Source organism: Euphorbia lathyris, chromosome 1 (genome assembly GCF_963576675.1).
Source record: "Euphorbia lathyris chromosome 1, ddEupLath1.1, whole genome shotgun sequence".
Classification (NCBI taxonomy): domain Eukaryota; kingdom Viridiplantae; phylum Streptophyta; class Magnoliopsida; order Malpighiales; family Euphorbiaceae; genus Euphorbia; species Euphorbia lathyris.
The window spans coordinates 20,673,379-20,691,181 of NC_088910.1; positions in this window are offsets into that span (position 1 = coordinate 20,673,379).

The window sequence follows — 17,803 nt, forward strand, 5'->3', positions numbered from 1 at the left end:
ATCCTTATTAATAAAAAAAATAAATGAAAATGCTTTAATTAATGAATGTTAAAATTAGAAATATGAAAGGCTTTGAACTAAAATTAATTGAAGCATTTATGTGCATTTAATTATGTAAAAATGAATCTAAATTTAGTCATTTACATTTAATTTAGTCATGTACTTATTAATGTCTTATTTAATAGATTCATAAGATGTTAAATATAAACTGTGAATTATCGATTAATTATCTCTGAGAAAATCTAAACAGACATAAAACCGGTACTCAGACGAAATAATAAAAAGAATGGATTTATTATAATTGCATGAACAAATAAAATAAAATATCAAATATGAATTCAATTATAAACAAACAAACCTATTTACATACTGTGTGAAAACAAAAATACTAAACAACACAAAGGCAAATTAAAACGTCATCCCGTTGAATTGTGGCCCAATCTTGAAAACTTTTTTAACCAGGTCCGATAACGATCAATCTTCGCCTGCACGAAGATCTGTCTTTCTTCTGCAGAAAGAAATTGTGGGCCAATCCTAAAAACATTTTTAACCAGACCCTCTTTTTCCATGTATTCATAATCCAGAAATGGAAAGGGTTCTGGATCGGTCCACGGAACATCGACTAATCCTTGCGCTCCGAGTATAATGCCACAGATTATATTCCCATATCCCGTTGACTCTCTCCCTTTCAACCTAGAAGCGGCAACCAGACCGTCCATCAAAATCTTCGATGAATTCACGGTATTGCCTCGGAAGATGTCGCCTAAGACATACAGGTCAGTGTCTTGGACCATACTACTAGAAGTACATCCAAACAAACTGTGACACAAGAATTTATGTAAATAAACCATAGAATTGGAGTTGATACTCTTATTGTAGGCGAGGCTGGGATTGAAACGCCAAAAACCAGTTAGCATTCGCCAGATTTCTCTAGACGTTATATTTTTGCCAGGACGATGTGTGGATGTATTCCGTAGGGGAAAACCAAACCAGGCATGTAACTCTGGGTAGCCAAATGTGTAAGTTTTGCCGTCGTGGCGAAAACTAAGACGCATCCGACGTTTGTTAACAAAACGTACAGAACAGAGAAATTCCAGAATCCAATCTCTAATTATTGGAAATTTCATATGAGCAAACTTAGTCCACCCCAATTTCTCTAAATAGCGATTCATATCGTCGCTTATTCCGAGTTCATCATTCAAGAACTCGTCCATATATAACATCCCGGCGGGCATTGTATATCGAAATTGATAATAACGGCGTCCCTCATCATGATTATACGCCGGAAAGAAACAACCATAGCGTGCTGATAAGTCAGGATGTTTATTGTCTGAAACAGAAGTCATGGTGTTTGAAAATAGGTAAGGAAGCAAAGTTCTCTGAACTTTGTTTCTGGTTAATAAAGATATAAGAAAATCAGAGATTTATGACAGAGATGAAAAGAATGTAACAGAACTTTGATCCTCTATAACTTAGTTATAAAATCATAGGATGAAAGTAGGTGTTGTTTTGATGTGAAAAGGTGTTAATCAAACCTCCTAAAGATGAAGAGACTCAATTTTTCGTTTCTGAAAAGTTGTGTCTGTAGGAAAAGAAGAATACAGGTCTGATTCTGCAGGAATTCACCGTGTCGCGACCGAGGATACTGAGCCGCGGTCGCGGCACGCTAATTTTAATAAAAAAAAAATTTCGCTGAAGTTACAGAGAATTCTGATTCTCGGCCGAGGATTTCAATCCTCGGTAAGTTCAGAAATTTTTATTTTCTCTTCATTTCCCTTGAAATTTTGAAATTCTGAATTCTCAACTGAGAATTTAGATTCTCTGTAAGTTCAGAAACATTTAAGGCTTTGAAAATAAAATTCTCAACTGAGAATTCACATTCTCAGTAAGTTCAGAAATATATTTTTTTCTTCCTTTTGCTTGGACAAACTTAGAACATGACTTAAATAAATTTTATTGATTTAAAACTTGACATACGCATATTTAAAAACTAAAAATTATAAATTATAAATAAATGTAAATTAAATTTAAAACAAGTAAAGATGAAAATAAAACAACAAATAAGACTAAAGATAAACAACAAAATGTTTGAAAACTTACCTGGAAATAGAGTTTTTATATTTTTTTTATCTTTTTTTTAGCATTTTTTTAAGCGCTTTCTTTTTAGCGTTTTCTCATTTTAAGGATCTAGTGATTTCGGTTGAATGTCCGAACTTCTGGTTCTGGCCTTGAACAAAAACTACGCACATGAACCGAAACTTTCAAAACTATTTTAAAAGTATACAATTCCTTCCTGGAGGATAAGGTAATTTCTTGCTACTTCTGATATATCTGTCTGAGAAGAGTTGATCGGCTGTTTCTTAGAGAGATAAATGTAGGTGTTGAAGGAAATGATAAAAAGGAAATTATTTGGGTTATGTGTAGGAATTGAATAAATTTCTTAACAAAGAGATATGATATTTTGGTGAAGGGTTAAGTGTATAGAAAAGAGATAAAGGTGTTTGGGAAAAGGTAAATTTTCTGGAAAAGTCATATGTCACGTCTGACATCATGTTTCAAAAATTTGCTTTCCTCTCTGATGTATCTGTATACTGAATTTCTTTTCTGTAGACTCCTTCTGTGTATTTATACTGATGATCAAATCTCCAGTTTATCTTTGAAAAAACTTGGATTTTCTTATCTGCAAACATTTAATTGCAAACGTTAAATAACAACGAGGATTTAGTCCTAGTGACCATCCTCAAAAACTAAATAAAAACTATAAAAATAAATAAATAGATATGTAAACCAAAGTTCGAAATAAAACACGAATAATATAAATTTTTGTTAAAAATTTGGCGTTCCCCGGCAACGGCGCCAAAAACTTGTTGAGCGATTTCCGCAAGTGCACGGTTTCGCTTGTAGTAATAAAAATATCGATCCCACAGAGAACGCTTTTTAACGAAAATTTATATTAATTTAGTTTAAATACGACTTAAGGTTTATTAAATAGATAAACGTTATTTGAAATTGGATTTGGTTTTGAAATTGCTAGAAATAGAATAACGATTAGAGTATTTTAGATGTTAGAAATTATTTATGATTTAAAAGTTAATTTGCAAGACAGGAACATTAAGAACTTTTTAGAAAAACAAATAAATGTATTCGTTTGCATTGAGCAAAGAAAACAACTTAAACTTTGTATCAATTATGATGATGAAATAAATGACGGAACCTCTAATTAAGTAGCTTTGAACGCGACAAAACCCTTTCGGGATAGTTGCCCTTACTCAAATTAAAACTCTTTCGAGATGATAATTTGCCTAAGTGTTCAACAAAGTTTCCTTGTAATGATTTTGAATTCAACTGCGTATTAATGAAAACACCACCCTCACTTATATTGGATTGGTTACCATAAGTGCTGCATAACGATTTGTCGAATAGAACGGACTTTATTAGATGAAATATAAATTGATACAAGTTTACAGAGTGAAATCGCATGGACCCTTCGAGGGCGTGCAAGTGAACGGATTGATCAGTCCTTTCCTTGGGTTTCCTTAGGAGGTTGTCAGGCTCGGGGGCGGATCCTTTTACTAATTCTTCTCGTCGAATCTTTGGAATGAAGAATAATCTCATCTCCCACCAAAATGTAAACTAAACTGGAACAATGTCTAAACGCTTCTAAACTTGTTATTATTGAGTAAACAATGTGTGTACAGCATATTGTTTTGAACAGAAATAAAATCTAAACTCTGACTCTTTCCTGAGTCAGAGTTTCTACATAAACTCTGCACTAATCTAACTCTCTCAATATTACATTACATTACATAACATAACATGTTGCATAACATAAAAAACAACAACAACAACCTTTCTCACCATATCAACTCTTTATTTATAGATGTTGAAGGGTTGTGACTGAAGTGATGTATCCGTTGGTTAAGAGTCGTGTCCGTTGTGAAAGGACATCTTTATCCACTTGAACGAACGCGTTTCTTGGATTTTCAGCATGTGTTAAATGCTCTTTGTAAATTTTCTGCACTTACCGAGGATAGGAATCCGCGGCCGTGAATGACGTAGCATTGAGTTGAGCTTCGGACGAAGGGTAGAAATAGCTATACCACGCGTGTCGCGGCCGCGGATTCGAGATTCACTGTCGCGGCCCGACAAGTTTTCTTACTTCTTGCTTTCGTTCGTGTCCTCGACTTGGCGCTTTCGATTTACGTCGTCTTTGACTCCTTTTGTAGGGTTTTTCTTCTGTTTTAGATCCTTTTTCGTTCCTATTTGGATTTTACCAAATATTCAGGTACCTTGCAAGAAAGAAAGATATTAGAAAGTAAAAGTAATCTAAACAGATATAAATAGCACAAATTCGTAATAAAAATGATGTAAATGTTAATGATATTTTAGGTATATGTTGGGCTTAACAAGAAGCAAATTGGATGATAAAAGTGAGATGATGGTGTTTATTGGTTTTGCAAAAAATTCCAAAGGTTATAAATTTTATAATCCTCGGAATGGAAAAGTTGTGATAAGTAGAGATGCAAAATTTCAAGAAGAAAGCTCTTGGAAATGGGAGATTTGAAAAGATGAAAATTATGATTTTCTTCATGTATATGATGATGATTTTGCAGGTCAAAATGAAGATGTAATTATCACACCACCGAATTCACCTTCCACATCTCAGACAAATATGTCATACTCATCCCAAGAAAGTTCATCAGAAAGGCAGCTTCAAATGAGAAGCTTGAGTGAGATTTATGCAAAAACTGAAGAAGTAGATAATGCTACTTTATTTTGTTTGTTTGCTGATACAGAACTTGTGCAATTTGAAGATGCTGTTCAGGAAAAGAAATGGAGACAAGCCACGGATGAAGAAATAAATTCCATAAAAAAGAATGACACTTGGGAATTGACAACATTGCCAAAGGGAAAAAAAGCAGTAGCAGTGAAGTGAATTTTCAAAATAAAGAAAAATGCCAAAGGAAAAGTGGAGAAGTATAAAGCTCGCCTTATTGCAAAAGGTTTTTCTCAAAAGGCCGGAATTGATTATGAAGAAGTTTTTGCTCCAGTGGCTCGAATCGAGACAATTCGATTAGCTATTTCTTTGGCAGCTCAACAAGGATGGAAAATTCACCAAATGGATGTCAACTCAGCATTCTTAAATGGAACTCTTGAAGAAGAAGTTTATGTCAATCAACCATTGGGTTATACTGTGAAAGGGCAAGAAGATAAGGTGTTGAAGTTAAAAAAGGCTTTGTATGGCCTTAAGCAAGCTCCAAGGGCTTGATATTCTTGCATCGATGACTATTTCCAGAAGAATGGCTTCACAAGATGTCCATATGAGCATGCTTTGTATATCAAGGAGAATGAGGATGGAAAAATAATGTATGTATGCTTGTACGTTGATGATTTAATTTTCACAGGATCTAATCAAAAGATGATTGAAGAATTTAAGAAGTTGATGACAAATAATTATGAGATGACGGATTTGGGGCTGATGTCATATTATTTGGGCATTGAAGTTAAGCAAAGTGATGAAGGTGTCTTTTTGTCTCAGAAGTCATATACAGAAGCTATTTTAAAAGAATTCAAGATGGACAAATGCAATTCAGCTTCTACGCCAGTGGATTGTCGAAATAAGTTGTCAAAGCATGATGATGAAGAAAAGGTGATTCCAACTTTGTTTAGAAGGTTGGTTGGAAGGCTGAGATTTTTGACATGTACAAGGCCAGATATCTTATATGGAGTTGGACTAATTAGTCGTTACATGGAGGTTCCAACTTTAACTCATATGGAGGCAGCAAACGAATACTTCGATACATCAAAGGTACACTGGATTATGGTTTATTTTACTCTTCCCAGAACAATTTCAGATTGTATGGATTCAGTGATAATGATTGAGGAGGAGATGTTGATGATAGAAAAAGCACAACTGGTTTTGTGTTTTTTATAGGAACTGCTGTTTTTGCTTGGAGTTCTAAGAAACAAGCAATTGTTACACTTTCAACATGTGAAGCAGAGTATGTTGCAGCAGCTTCTTATGTTTGTCATGCAATATGGTTGAGACAGATGTTAAAAAGTTTGAAGTTTGCTCTAGATGGAGCAACTGATATTTTTGTTGATAATAAGTCAGCTATTGCATTGGCTAAAAATCCGATCTTTCATGATAGAAGCAAACACATTGACACCAAGTATCACTTCATTAGAGAATGCATTGGAATGAAAGAAATTCAACTCAAGCATGTACCATCCAAAGATCAAGTTGCTGATATTTTTACTAAAGCTTTGAAGTTGGAAGATTTCAGCAGATTGAGAGCTGTTCTTGGTGTTACTAAGGGATAAATTTTTTTATAAGTTTAAGGGGGTGTGTTGAAATAATAAACTTGTAATTAATAGTCTTTAATTTGGTACAGTGTATTATCCAAGAGTCAATTCTGTATCTGTATTTATAGAGTGTCCAAGATTCATTTCTGTATCTGTATTTATAGAGAGTTAATGTTGTTTACTAAGAGTCATGTTTGTAATATATAAATACCTGTCAATACAAGTAGTAAGATAAGAGAATTTTCTTCCTTCAATTATACTCTTCCTTTGTTACCTTTGAAAGTTTATTTATTTGATCCAACATGTTGGGTTTATCCTGGAGAAACAAATGGAAAAACGATTCTCACTAAAATTTGAATAAAAGCCTAGAACTTGCTTATGACAATGAATGATGAACAGAATAAAAGGATTAATATACTGTTCTTCTTCTAATTGTATTTAGAAGTTGCGCGAAACCAAACTCATGAATGGACAATGAGATGTGAACACTGTTATCTCCCTCCACAGTTTCACATATAGAGAGTACATAGAGAGTTTATTGGTTAGAACATGTACTAGCATCCAGATCAATCAAAGGGATATCGAATGTGTAAGTGCAAGAACACGGCAAAAATATTAAGAGAGAAATAACTATTATTTTCTGTGATATTTTTCCTTGATTTACCATACCTCCCAAATCATGGCTTAACTTAGAAAACTAAATACTCCACTTATTCCTATAAAAGGAGAGCTTAGTCCCTTAATAATGTCCAGCTTGAATTTAATCCGATTAAATTCCTTCGGCTGAGCTTTAATACATAAATTTCGTCTGCTTGGAATATATATATTCAAGCTTCTTTAGGGATTAACTAAATATGAATTAATCCAACTAAACTTTCTTGTATGCAATCTTGTAAGTTCACCTAACATTGGCAATGAGTCTGAAAATGGTTTTCGATCACAAGTCATAAGCGGAATCTAGGAAGCTATTATGATTATCCAAATTAGATGAATGTCACGTATAAGTCATCATATGGCTATTTTACTCTTACATGATCATTTTCTTATTGATATCTGGTCCAGTACGAGACATGGTACGATCACCCTTATTTAGTGCTCGGACATTTCTTCATCTCTTAGTGAACTGAGTGGTAGAGTGAATATTTAGAATACGACAAGGCTTAAATATGTAGTGTTGGGCGCATATAGTCATTTAAGGGGACATAACATGAGTATTTGGAAGTCCATTTTGAGTATGAGGGGCAGCAATGTGTGATCTAGTGGGTGGGAGTGGGTTGGTTGTGATGTTAGTGGATGGAGGCAGAGTAGGGTTTACATGTTGTGGCGAAGGAAATAAGAAAGGACTTGTTGGTCTCATTTTCAAATTGAGTACGTATAGAAGCACGAAAAGATAAGAAAATAAAGTATACTTATGATTTTGTAGCAATAGGAAAGGTCCAAAAGAAGTTTGTATAATCATCTATAAAAAATAACATAATAATGATGACCATTTGAACTTAATATGGGAGATGCCCAAATATCATTGCGCACAATATCAAACAGCAAAGAAGTGTATGTATGTGACTTGTGAAAGGGTAACTTAATTTGTTTGTCAATAGGACATCATGAATAAAAAGAACTATCCTAAAAGTTATTAAAAGCAATGAGATTATTATTCTGAAGCGAGCTTAAAATGTTAACCCTTGGGTGTTCCAATCTATTATGCCATAAAACATGAGATAAACCACTAAAAGTGGAGGGTGAAGATGACCCATAAAAAGGTCTTGATGTGATTGGATAAGGATCCCCCACAATGTTACATCTTATTCTATGTCTCTCCGTCTGAAAATCTTTCATAGAGAAATCGATAGAAGTATTATTATCAATGGTAAACTTTCTCATAGAAGCAATATTCTTAATTAATTTTGGAGCATATAAGACATTATTTAAAAGCATAGTTGAGTTGGAGGTAGGAAGAAATGCATATCCATAACCAATAATTGGAATGCAATGACTATTGCCAATAACAATATTACGATTTGTGCTCATATTAAAATAAGACGTGAGCTTACCTTCGTTCGTTGTCATACGCGAGGTGGCCTCGATGTCCATGTACCTTTGTTCATTTGGAGGCTCAATTGACAGAGTGTGCATATCTTCTTGAATATCAGTGGGGGCATATGACGAAGATACCAATTTTGCAATATGGGCTTGTTGTGGCTGAGGCTTGGGGCCCAAGATATTGGGTTTTTGGAACTGCTGAACCGGGTTGGGCTGACATGGCCATCGCATGGTAGGGTAGGGGCACATTGGTATGGCCCATGGTTGAATTTGAACCCAAGGATAAGGATATGCCAATCCAAGAAACTTTTGATAATGGAAGGATGAGGAGGAGTTACAGTCACGATTTCCAAAACGGTCGTTATCTCTGTTCTGACCATCATTAAAAAATTAAATGTAACCTGAAAACACGATACGAAATCGACACTAATCTGAACAAGTTAACACAATTGTGACACGAAAGTTTTTGAAATGCGTTTGGTTTTACTCTTTTTAACATGGACACGAAATCAACATGCAATTTTAGTGTTTGAGTGTAGCTTGGTAGGTAATGTGTCATTTTTTGGTTGACACAAAACTGACATATAAATTTTTGGATTGGGTTAGGGTTGATATGCTAACTCAAAAAGACATGAAATCACACTATTATTTAAAATCATTGTTATATTATTTTGTGTTTTTATATGTCACTTTATTAAAGATAATAAAATTATCATTATTATTTGCAAATATGATTCGAACCTCCTAAATTACTATAAACACATTACATGACCCCCTAACATGATATTATTACCGGACTTGCTAATAGGTAGTGTTAGGTAAAGACTATGCTTACTTTGTTTTTGACAAAGTAAGCCTTACTTTGTGTGTTTTCACCATTGGATTAATTTTACACTCCATCATCCAACGGTGAAAAAACACCAAGTAATGGTACTTTGTCAAAAACAAAGTAACCATAGAAGGCACCGGTAGTGTTAACATACTAATCTAAAAATGACATAAAATATTTAAAAATAGTACCATATCTTCTTATATTTTTAAAAGTTATCATTAATATATATGCATAACAAAATTAAATGTAACCAAAAAATACGACACTGAATCGACACTAATCCAAATATGTTAACACGATTATGACATAAAAATTTTTGGGTTGGATTTGGGTTTACTCTTTTTAACACGAATCAAAAAATGATACGAAACGAACACAATAATTTCCATGTCTAATTTCTGCCGCTACTATATGAGGTGGTGCTGCGTTAAAAATTGTGATGCATGGGGGGACGGTGGATGTATGAAGAAGGGTTAAGGGAGAAGAATTGGTGGCATCGATCATGGTGATTGAGAGGGGGAAAGATCCACAGTTAGGACTGGAGAGGAGAAAGTAACCTAGTCGTCTGATACCATGAAAGAGTTAGAATTGGTGAGTGTTTCATTAACTGGTGAGTCGTCTGATACACTATATAATCAAACCTATAATCTAACTAACGTTTGTTGACTAATTATAAAAATAACTTACTAAAAATACAATATTATTTACATAATCTAATACATACTAGTTTTTAGTTCACCGACATTCCCACGATAATAACAAACTAGTGATATTTAGAATAATATTTTTATACACTCAAGGTTTTACTGCTCAAATCACGCATCTAAGAAACATTAGCAAACACTTGTTCTAAGAGACTTTATTGAGTTGATTTGCACAAGTAAACAACATAGTAGATTATTGTCTTTTACTAATTAATATAATCTTAGAAACAATGTCTCGGAACTAGGTCATACAACAACATGAACTGATATATTATGTTACCAATGGAGAGAATGGATTCTCCACCTTAACTTGAACCTCCACCTGCTTATGATAATTCTTCTTCTTGGTGTAAGATGCAACTAGAAACTCTTTTGAATGAAGCATGGAAGATTCGCCATTTTTACTTATTATAGATTTTGGAGACTTGGGATCAAGAAGACAAACTTTATATCCATTCACACTAGGAGGATAGCCAAGAAATTTTTTATTTTTAGATATGGGATCCAATGTTTCATCGTTGACATGGATATAAATAGGACGTTCGAAAATTCTCAATCAGAATAAATCATCATATTTTTCAAATTAAACCAAAATTTTACAATTATTTAAAGAAATTAGAGAAAGATTCACCAACTGACAATTTGTTAAAGCTTCTTTAGTCCAAAACTCTCGAGATAAGTCAGGATTAGACAACATCCATCGAACCTTTTCTAACAGGGTAATGTTCATCCACTCATATACACCATTTGTTGTGGTGTTCCTGGAATTGTGAGATGACTAAAGATTCCTCTGTCATTACAAAACTCCTAAATATTATCAATGCAGATACACTTGATCTACTCACCAGTATAGCTTTCCACCAAGACCTTCCATTGCTTGAAATTGGCAAAGACATCATTTTTTTGCTTCAAAAAATAAGTCTAAACCTTCCGGGAGTAATCGTCAACGAAAGTAAGAATAGATCAAATGCCACATCTTGAAGGAACACATGTAGGACCCCGTAGGCCTGAATGGATATAATTCAAAGTGTCTTTTATTTTGTGAGCACCAGTACTGAAAATGACTATTTTGCTTTGCCAAAAAATACAATGCTCACAAAACTCTAACTTGGAGATATATTGAGGACAAAGTAGACCTCGTTCATTTAGTATGGACAAGTCTTTCTCACTCATATGGCCAAGCCTCATGTGCATAATTTTGTAATGTCCGACTCTAGTATGGAAGAGGAAACTATAGAAACGCATGTGAATGTTGAACCTTATAGAACGCATAATCTTACAACTTTTCTGGATTTTATAACAACAATAACACATTTTAGAACCTCCAAAACTCCAATAGAAAATCTAAAATTGTTTTCATCTAAAGCAGATAAAGAGTTAAGGTTTTTCTTCATGTTTGAAATGTGCCGAACATCTATCAAGCTTCTAACAACACCATCATCTATTTTGATTTTGACGGTACCAATACCAATAACTTTATATGGATGATTGTTGCCAATTCACACATCCTCTATTTACTGATTCATAAAAGGAGAAATCGATCTTTATGGAGACAAAATCTGAAATAAGCAAGCTGGGTCAAGGATGCATCTTTATCCAAATCTAGCACCATTGTCAGACACAACAAAGAAGACTTCGTAACCTATTTCATCTTCTATGACATTGGCTAAGGTATGGTTGTCTTTTTTATGACCCACTAGTGCAAAATTGGTGTTTGGTGTGGGCCCTTTTTGGCTATTTGTATTAGTCCCTTAACCAACGCCAACACTATTATTTTTGGCATCGACCGTGAAGAAAAAATAACCGTAATGTTTTTTTTGGCAAATGACCAACTCCAATACTGTGTTTTGGGGTCGGTCTTTTGTAAATGATCGACCCAAAGGCCATGTTAGGAATGATCGTCACTTGGTATTTGGGGTCTCACTTTGTAAATGACTGATCCTGAAGACTATATATTAGGGCCAGTCGTTTGAAAACAACCAACCACAAAGGCCATATATTGGAGTCTGTCTTACTTAAAAACCGACTCGAATCTCCATTTTTTATTCAATTTTATAACAAAGAAGAGAATACTTATAAGCATGAAATCTAAATAAACAGCAAGATGCAATGACAATTTCAATAAAATATCAATGTTTTGAAAACCGGACTGGACTGGCCGGTTAAACCAGTTCGACCGCGAATCGGTCAGGTGTCCGGTCCGGTTATGTATATTTTGGGTCGCTTCTTTTGAACCGTTAAGAACTGGAATGAACTGGTATCAAACCGGTGAACCGGGATGACTCCGGTTCTTTGAGAAATAAAAAAAAAATAGATCTAATGCTTGATTTTTTCCAGCAACGATGAGAATAATACAAATCTGATTCAACATTACTAGCTTGATGGTGGTCGATAATGAGAGCCTGAGAGGAGAGGAGAGGAGCGCATAGTCAAGAAAAGTGGGTTTAGGGTTTTCGATTTTAGGTTTTCTATTTGAAGAAGTTAAAGGAGGAAGAGGTAACCAAAGGTTCAAGGGAAATGAATGGGGTTAGATTGATTTTAGATTTTCTAGATTTTACTAATGAATGAGTTGGGTTTCCAAGATAATAAAAAATAAAAATAAATAAAATAAATGCATGCAATATCACGCGACGCTTTTGAGTTTTTGATAAATCTATCTATACTATATATAATAGCGGAAGCAGAGATAAATGAGGAGAAGTGTTCTAGATGTCTTTTTGATGAGTTGTCAACGTAGTAAAAAATCAAGATTAAAAAGATTTAATTAATTAAAAATAACAGATTTATATTTATAATATATTAGACTAGTATAATATATTAGACTAGTATAATATATTAAACAATTACTAGTCTATTAATTAAAATAATAAAAGAAAGTAAAAATTACGAGAATATGAAAAAACACAGGTAAATTATATACATGGTGTACAACTTTTACCCATTTTCACACTTTGATGTACAACCTTCAATTTTGCACACTAAAGTATACAACATTCTAGTGACCTCCCACTAAAGTGTACAGCAGGTAAAAATGACCGGTCAAACCTGTTAACCACTTGGTCAACGTGATACCTCATCAATTTTCAATCCTTACAAATTAAAAGTGGTCCCCATATATTATTAAATTACTTTTATACCCTTAATAAAAGAATCATACTTTTATCTTTCTAATTTTTTCACATTTTGTCTCTCTAAATTTTATTTTTTCAAATCCATTCTTTCCCACTAATCTCTCTCTCTCTCCTCTATCTCTCATGCTTTTCTCTTATCTCCTCTGCTCACTCTTTTAAATATACCAGCTTTGTTTCAATTTATTTTTTTTAAATGCATTCTGAAATTTATCAATTACCTATAAATACATTTTCATTTCAAAACAAAAAGAAAGGAAGAAAAAAAATGGAAAAAAGAAAAATCGGCAGCCATGGAAGTTGAATCAAACGCATCGGAGCTTGTTGAAGCCTTCCTCATTTCGATTTCGGATGCGATTTCCTTCAAACCTGCAAATGAATTATGAGTACTGATTTTTCCTCACTGTTGATTTTCCCTAACCTGCGATTTTCCTTCACGTCTGATTTTCCCTCACCTGCGATTTTCCCTCACTGCTGATTTCCCTCACCTGTGATTTTCCCTCACTGTTGATTTTTCTTCACCTGCTGATTTTCCTTCACTGATGATTTTCCCTCACTACTATTTTTTGGAAACGATTCCAGTTATAAAAACAGCGAACAAACCTCCATCTTCGTTCTCGATCTTCTTGAAATTGTATTGGATATGAAAAAATGGTGAAGAGAGAGGGGATTAGGTTTTAGAGAGATGATAGATAAAATAAATTTTTATGAGAGAGAGTGGATTGAAAAAAAAATTTAGAGAGAGAAAATGTGAGAAAAATGAGAAGAGGGAATTGAGATTTTTTTAATTAAGGGTATAAAAGTAATTTAATAATATGTGGGGATCACTTTTAATTTTTAAGGAGTGAAAATTGACGAGGTGTCACGTTGACCAAGTGGTTAACAGGGTTGACCGGTCATTTTTACGTGTTGTACACTTTAGTGGGAGGTCACTAGAAGGTTGTACACTTTAGTGTGCAAAATTGAAGTGTGTACACCAAAGTGTGAAAATGGGTAAAGGTTGTACACCACGTATGTAATTTACCCGAAAAAACATAAAGTAAAGAAAATCCAAAAGTCACAAATAAACTTCTATATAAAGCATAGTAGATACACTACAAGAAATTTTTTCTTTTATGACGCATGAAATTTGTCATGAAAACATTGTTTTTTGTCATAATACACAATATGTGACGAAAATTTATCGTCACAGCGTTCGTCACGGCAGGAGCGTGGTATTATGTATATATGACGAATTTTTCTTTTGTCATAAACGATTTACTTTTAGATGACGAATAGAAACCTGTGTCACTATATTATTTTGTTTTAGCGATGGTTATTTTGTCGCTATTAGTGTAAATATTTTGTTACTTAAGACTTCATTTTGTCATGAATAGTAAACATTTAGATGACATCAAACAAATTTTGTCATATAAAAATAAGTTATGGTGACGAATTCTAATATAACATTGAAATTTTAGAGTTTCAGCGACGTTTTATATTCATATTTTTGTCACTTAAGGTTATATTTTGCCATGAAACATAAGTATTTAACTGACAAAATTCATATTTTGTCACTAAATAATATAGTTAATGTGACGAATGTCTATATCAGACGAAAATTGCAGAATTTTAATAGCACTATAACTATCATAATTATTGTGACTTTAACATTTAATTTCTCATTGAAAAGTATTAAGTTGTGACAAACATATTGTTATTATAGAAGTCATGCGACAACAATGAAAAAGATGGGTTTTGTTGGGACTAAGAATCACACCAAGTTCCCTGAGAAGCACCATTCATATAGCAGATTCCGTATATAAACTAAAACTTAATTTGCTTATCATTTCAACGTAATGAGCCAAAATTTGCCATCTTTAATAAGAGGAAACTAATAACCAAATTAATGTACAATAGAATAGAGCAAGCAAAAGCCTTGTTGTTGGCGTGAGTTCCACTGATAATCTTTATATATCCTTACACCGCCTGCTCCTTAACAAAATTGACATCTTTAATTCATTGTGTTTAATATAACCTTCAATTCTGTTAAATGAAAACAGAAATTTATAGAAAAACGATCATAAAAAACAATCTATTACCAACAATTCAAACGACAACAAATTGTGTACAAATACATAATCACTTTCCAGAATATCTCATCAACACTTCTTCATTTTATTTTTGAAGGATAATGCAAAATGGAATCTTCCACTGATGCCGGACGATGCCAACTCGGATTGGATGAGCAAGCCGATAACACATGTGCAGGCTTGGTGATCTTCTACGGCAGCACCATGAAGAAAAAAATGGGCTGTGAACTCTTGTATGCATTTGCGATGGTGTTGGGTTGCTTTTCACCCAGGCGTTTTTTAGGAACTTTTTGAATGCTATAAAGATTTATTTCCTGAACCAAAATGAGAGAGAGAAAATGGAATGAACAAGTGAAGTTAAGCAATTGTTGATGCGATGCCAGAGATGAAATGGAAGAGATGAGTACAAATCACTAGTGTATTAAAGCAGTTGGATTTATTTTCATGATCCCACGATTTCAGCTTCCACAGCATTATCCTTGTTGACATGTTCTAACCACGTGTTGTAACAAGTCCTAACCATGTAGTGCTTTCACATTGAAAAAAATTAATACCATTTCAAGTTGATATATCCTTCTCTAGTTTTGCTTTATTAATTATTGGCCTTGTAAATATTTATATTGGACATGCCCTTAAGTTGTGATTTTTATATATATATCAATAATTGAGGTTACTCAAATGGTAAAGCATATAAGCTTGGAATCTATAAATTTAATTAGGTTTGATTTTTTTTTTTTTAGTTTATAGATTATTCAGTTTGAGATTCATTAGATAACTTTTAAGTGGATTTTTTCCTAATTAAAGTTTAATGCATATACTAGAATTCAAAATCGATATCTCTAACTTAAGCGATTTAAATCGCTTAATCAGTTAATTAAACCAATCTTAATTGTTATTTAAGTCGGCTTGATAAGTTTCCGTCCATGGAAAAACATATAATTCTTTAAAAAAAACAAACAAACATAGAATATAGAATATATAAATTAGTTTAACCATATTTAGAAAATATTATTAATTAATATAAATAATTATTAAATTTTTACACTTAGCCAAAGTTAAATTGATCCGCATTATATATCACATATTTTTTTTTAAAATTGACGACTAACAATAATCATATAAAAGAAATATACATGACATTATGAAATTGTGATACTCAAATATAATTATCACGTCCATGAGTATTTTGTCAAACAATATTAATACATATATCATAATAACAATAAAAATCAAAATATATGATAATTTAATCAATCGATATTTTTAGACAATTATTTATACGGAGTAAGAATTGTCATAAAAAATAGTATATTCTATGTCGACATAAAAAAAATTCAGCAATTAGCCTAACATTAACTATTGACCTTATTGTCACAAAATATTCAAATGGATGACAATATATAAATATGGTCACAATAAAATAACTATAAACGACAACACAAATTTTTTCGCATTTTCTCAATCATTATATGACAACTTACATTCATCATTACAATACTATCGCGCACGAGAAAAAATAAACTGTCATCTATTAAAAATATTTGGTCAATAAATTATTCCTTTCTCAAATTTGATATTTTTAAAAATTCTTCATAAATATTATAGTGGTGATCATTCATATATCGTCATAATAATATCAAAATATGTGACAATATTTAAATAATATCACAAAAAATAATAATAAATGACGAAATTTAATTTGTTACCGGTTGTTCGATTTAAGTTATCATGAATAGAAAGAGTGACAACAAAAAGTAATTCTTACTATGATGATAAATTTGTCACCGATTATTATATTTTGTCAAGAAATATATTTTCCTTCCAAATTCGTTATACTAAACTTTACCTCTAAAACTATTAGTTACGATTTTTTACTTATCGTCATAAAATATATCTAACAATGACAAATTTATAAGTCAATGGAGACGCTCTTAAAAGTTGTCATGAGAAAAATAAATAAAATGGCGAAAGGTAATATTTGTCATTGTTAAGTGATTATTAGTGACAAAATTATGTTCGTAGAAAATAAAATCGTCATAAAATGTCATATTTCTTGTAGTGATATTATTCCACCATTATATTCATTGGCCATGGTAGATAGTATTATATTTCTGAAGGTAATTATTTGATTTTTTTCATATGTTGTAGTTATTTTGTTCTCAATTATTTTGTTGTTTTATTTTTATTAAACGATAGTTGTTATAGTTTCATCTTTCAAATCCATTTCTTTTGTTACCCAGGTTCTATACCTCTCGCTATGTTATCAATATTTTCTTTTTTCTTTGTCTTTTTTTCAAACTGATATCTCCAATTGAAGAAATCCGATAGAAATAGAAGATGCATGGACAACTAAAATCGGAAAACATAAAAGTGTCAAAAATTACAAGAAATTCTTACGTTTCTCAAGGTAATTATTCGATTTTTTCATATGTTGTAGTTATTGTTGTTCTCAATTGTGTTGTTGTTTTACTTTTATTAAACAATAATTGTTATAGTTTTATCTTTCAGAGATGAAATTCCATTTCTGTCGTTACCCAGGTTCCATACATCTCTCTACCTTATCCATGTTTTCTTTTTTATTTGTCGTTTTTTTTCAAAGTGACTAAAATAAAGATTTTGTATATATTTTCATTTTTTTAGTATATGTTGCTAGGTGTTATTGGTTCGATTGTTAACTCTAACTAAAATTTAGATTTTCGGCTTTATATGAACTCAATTTTT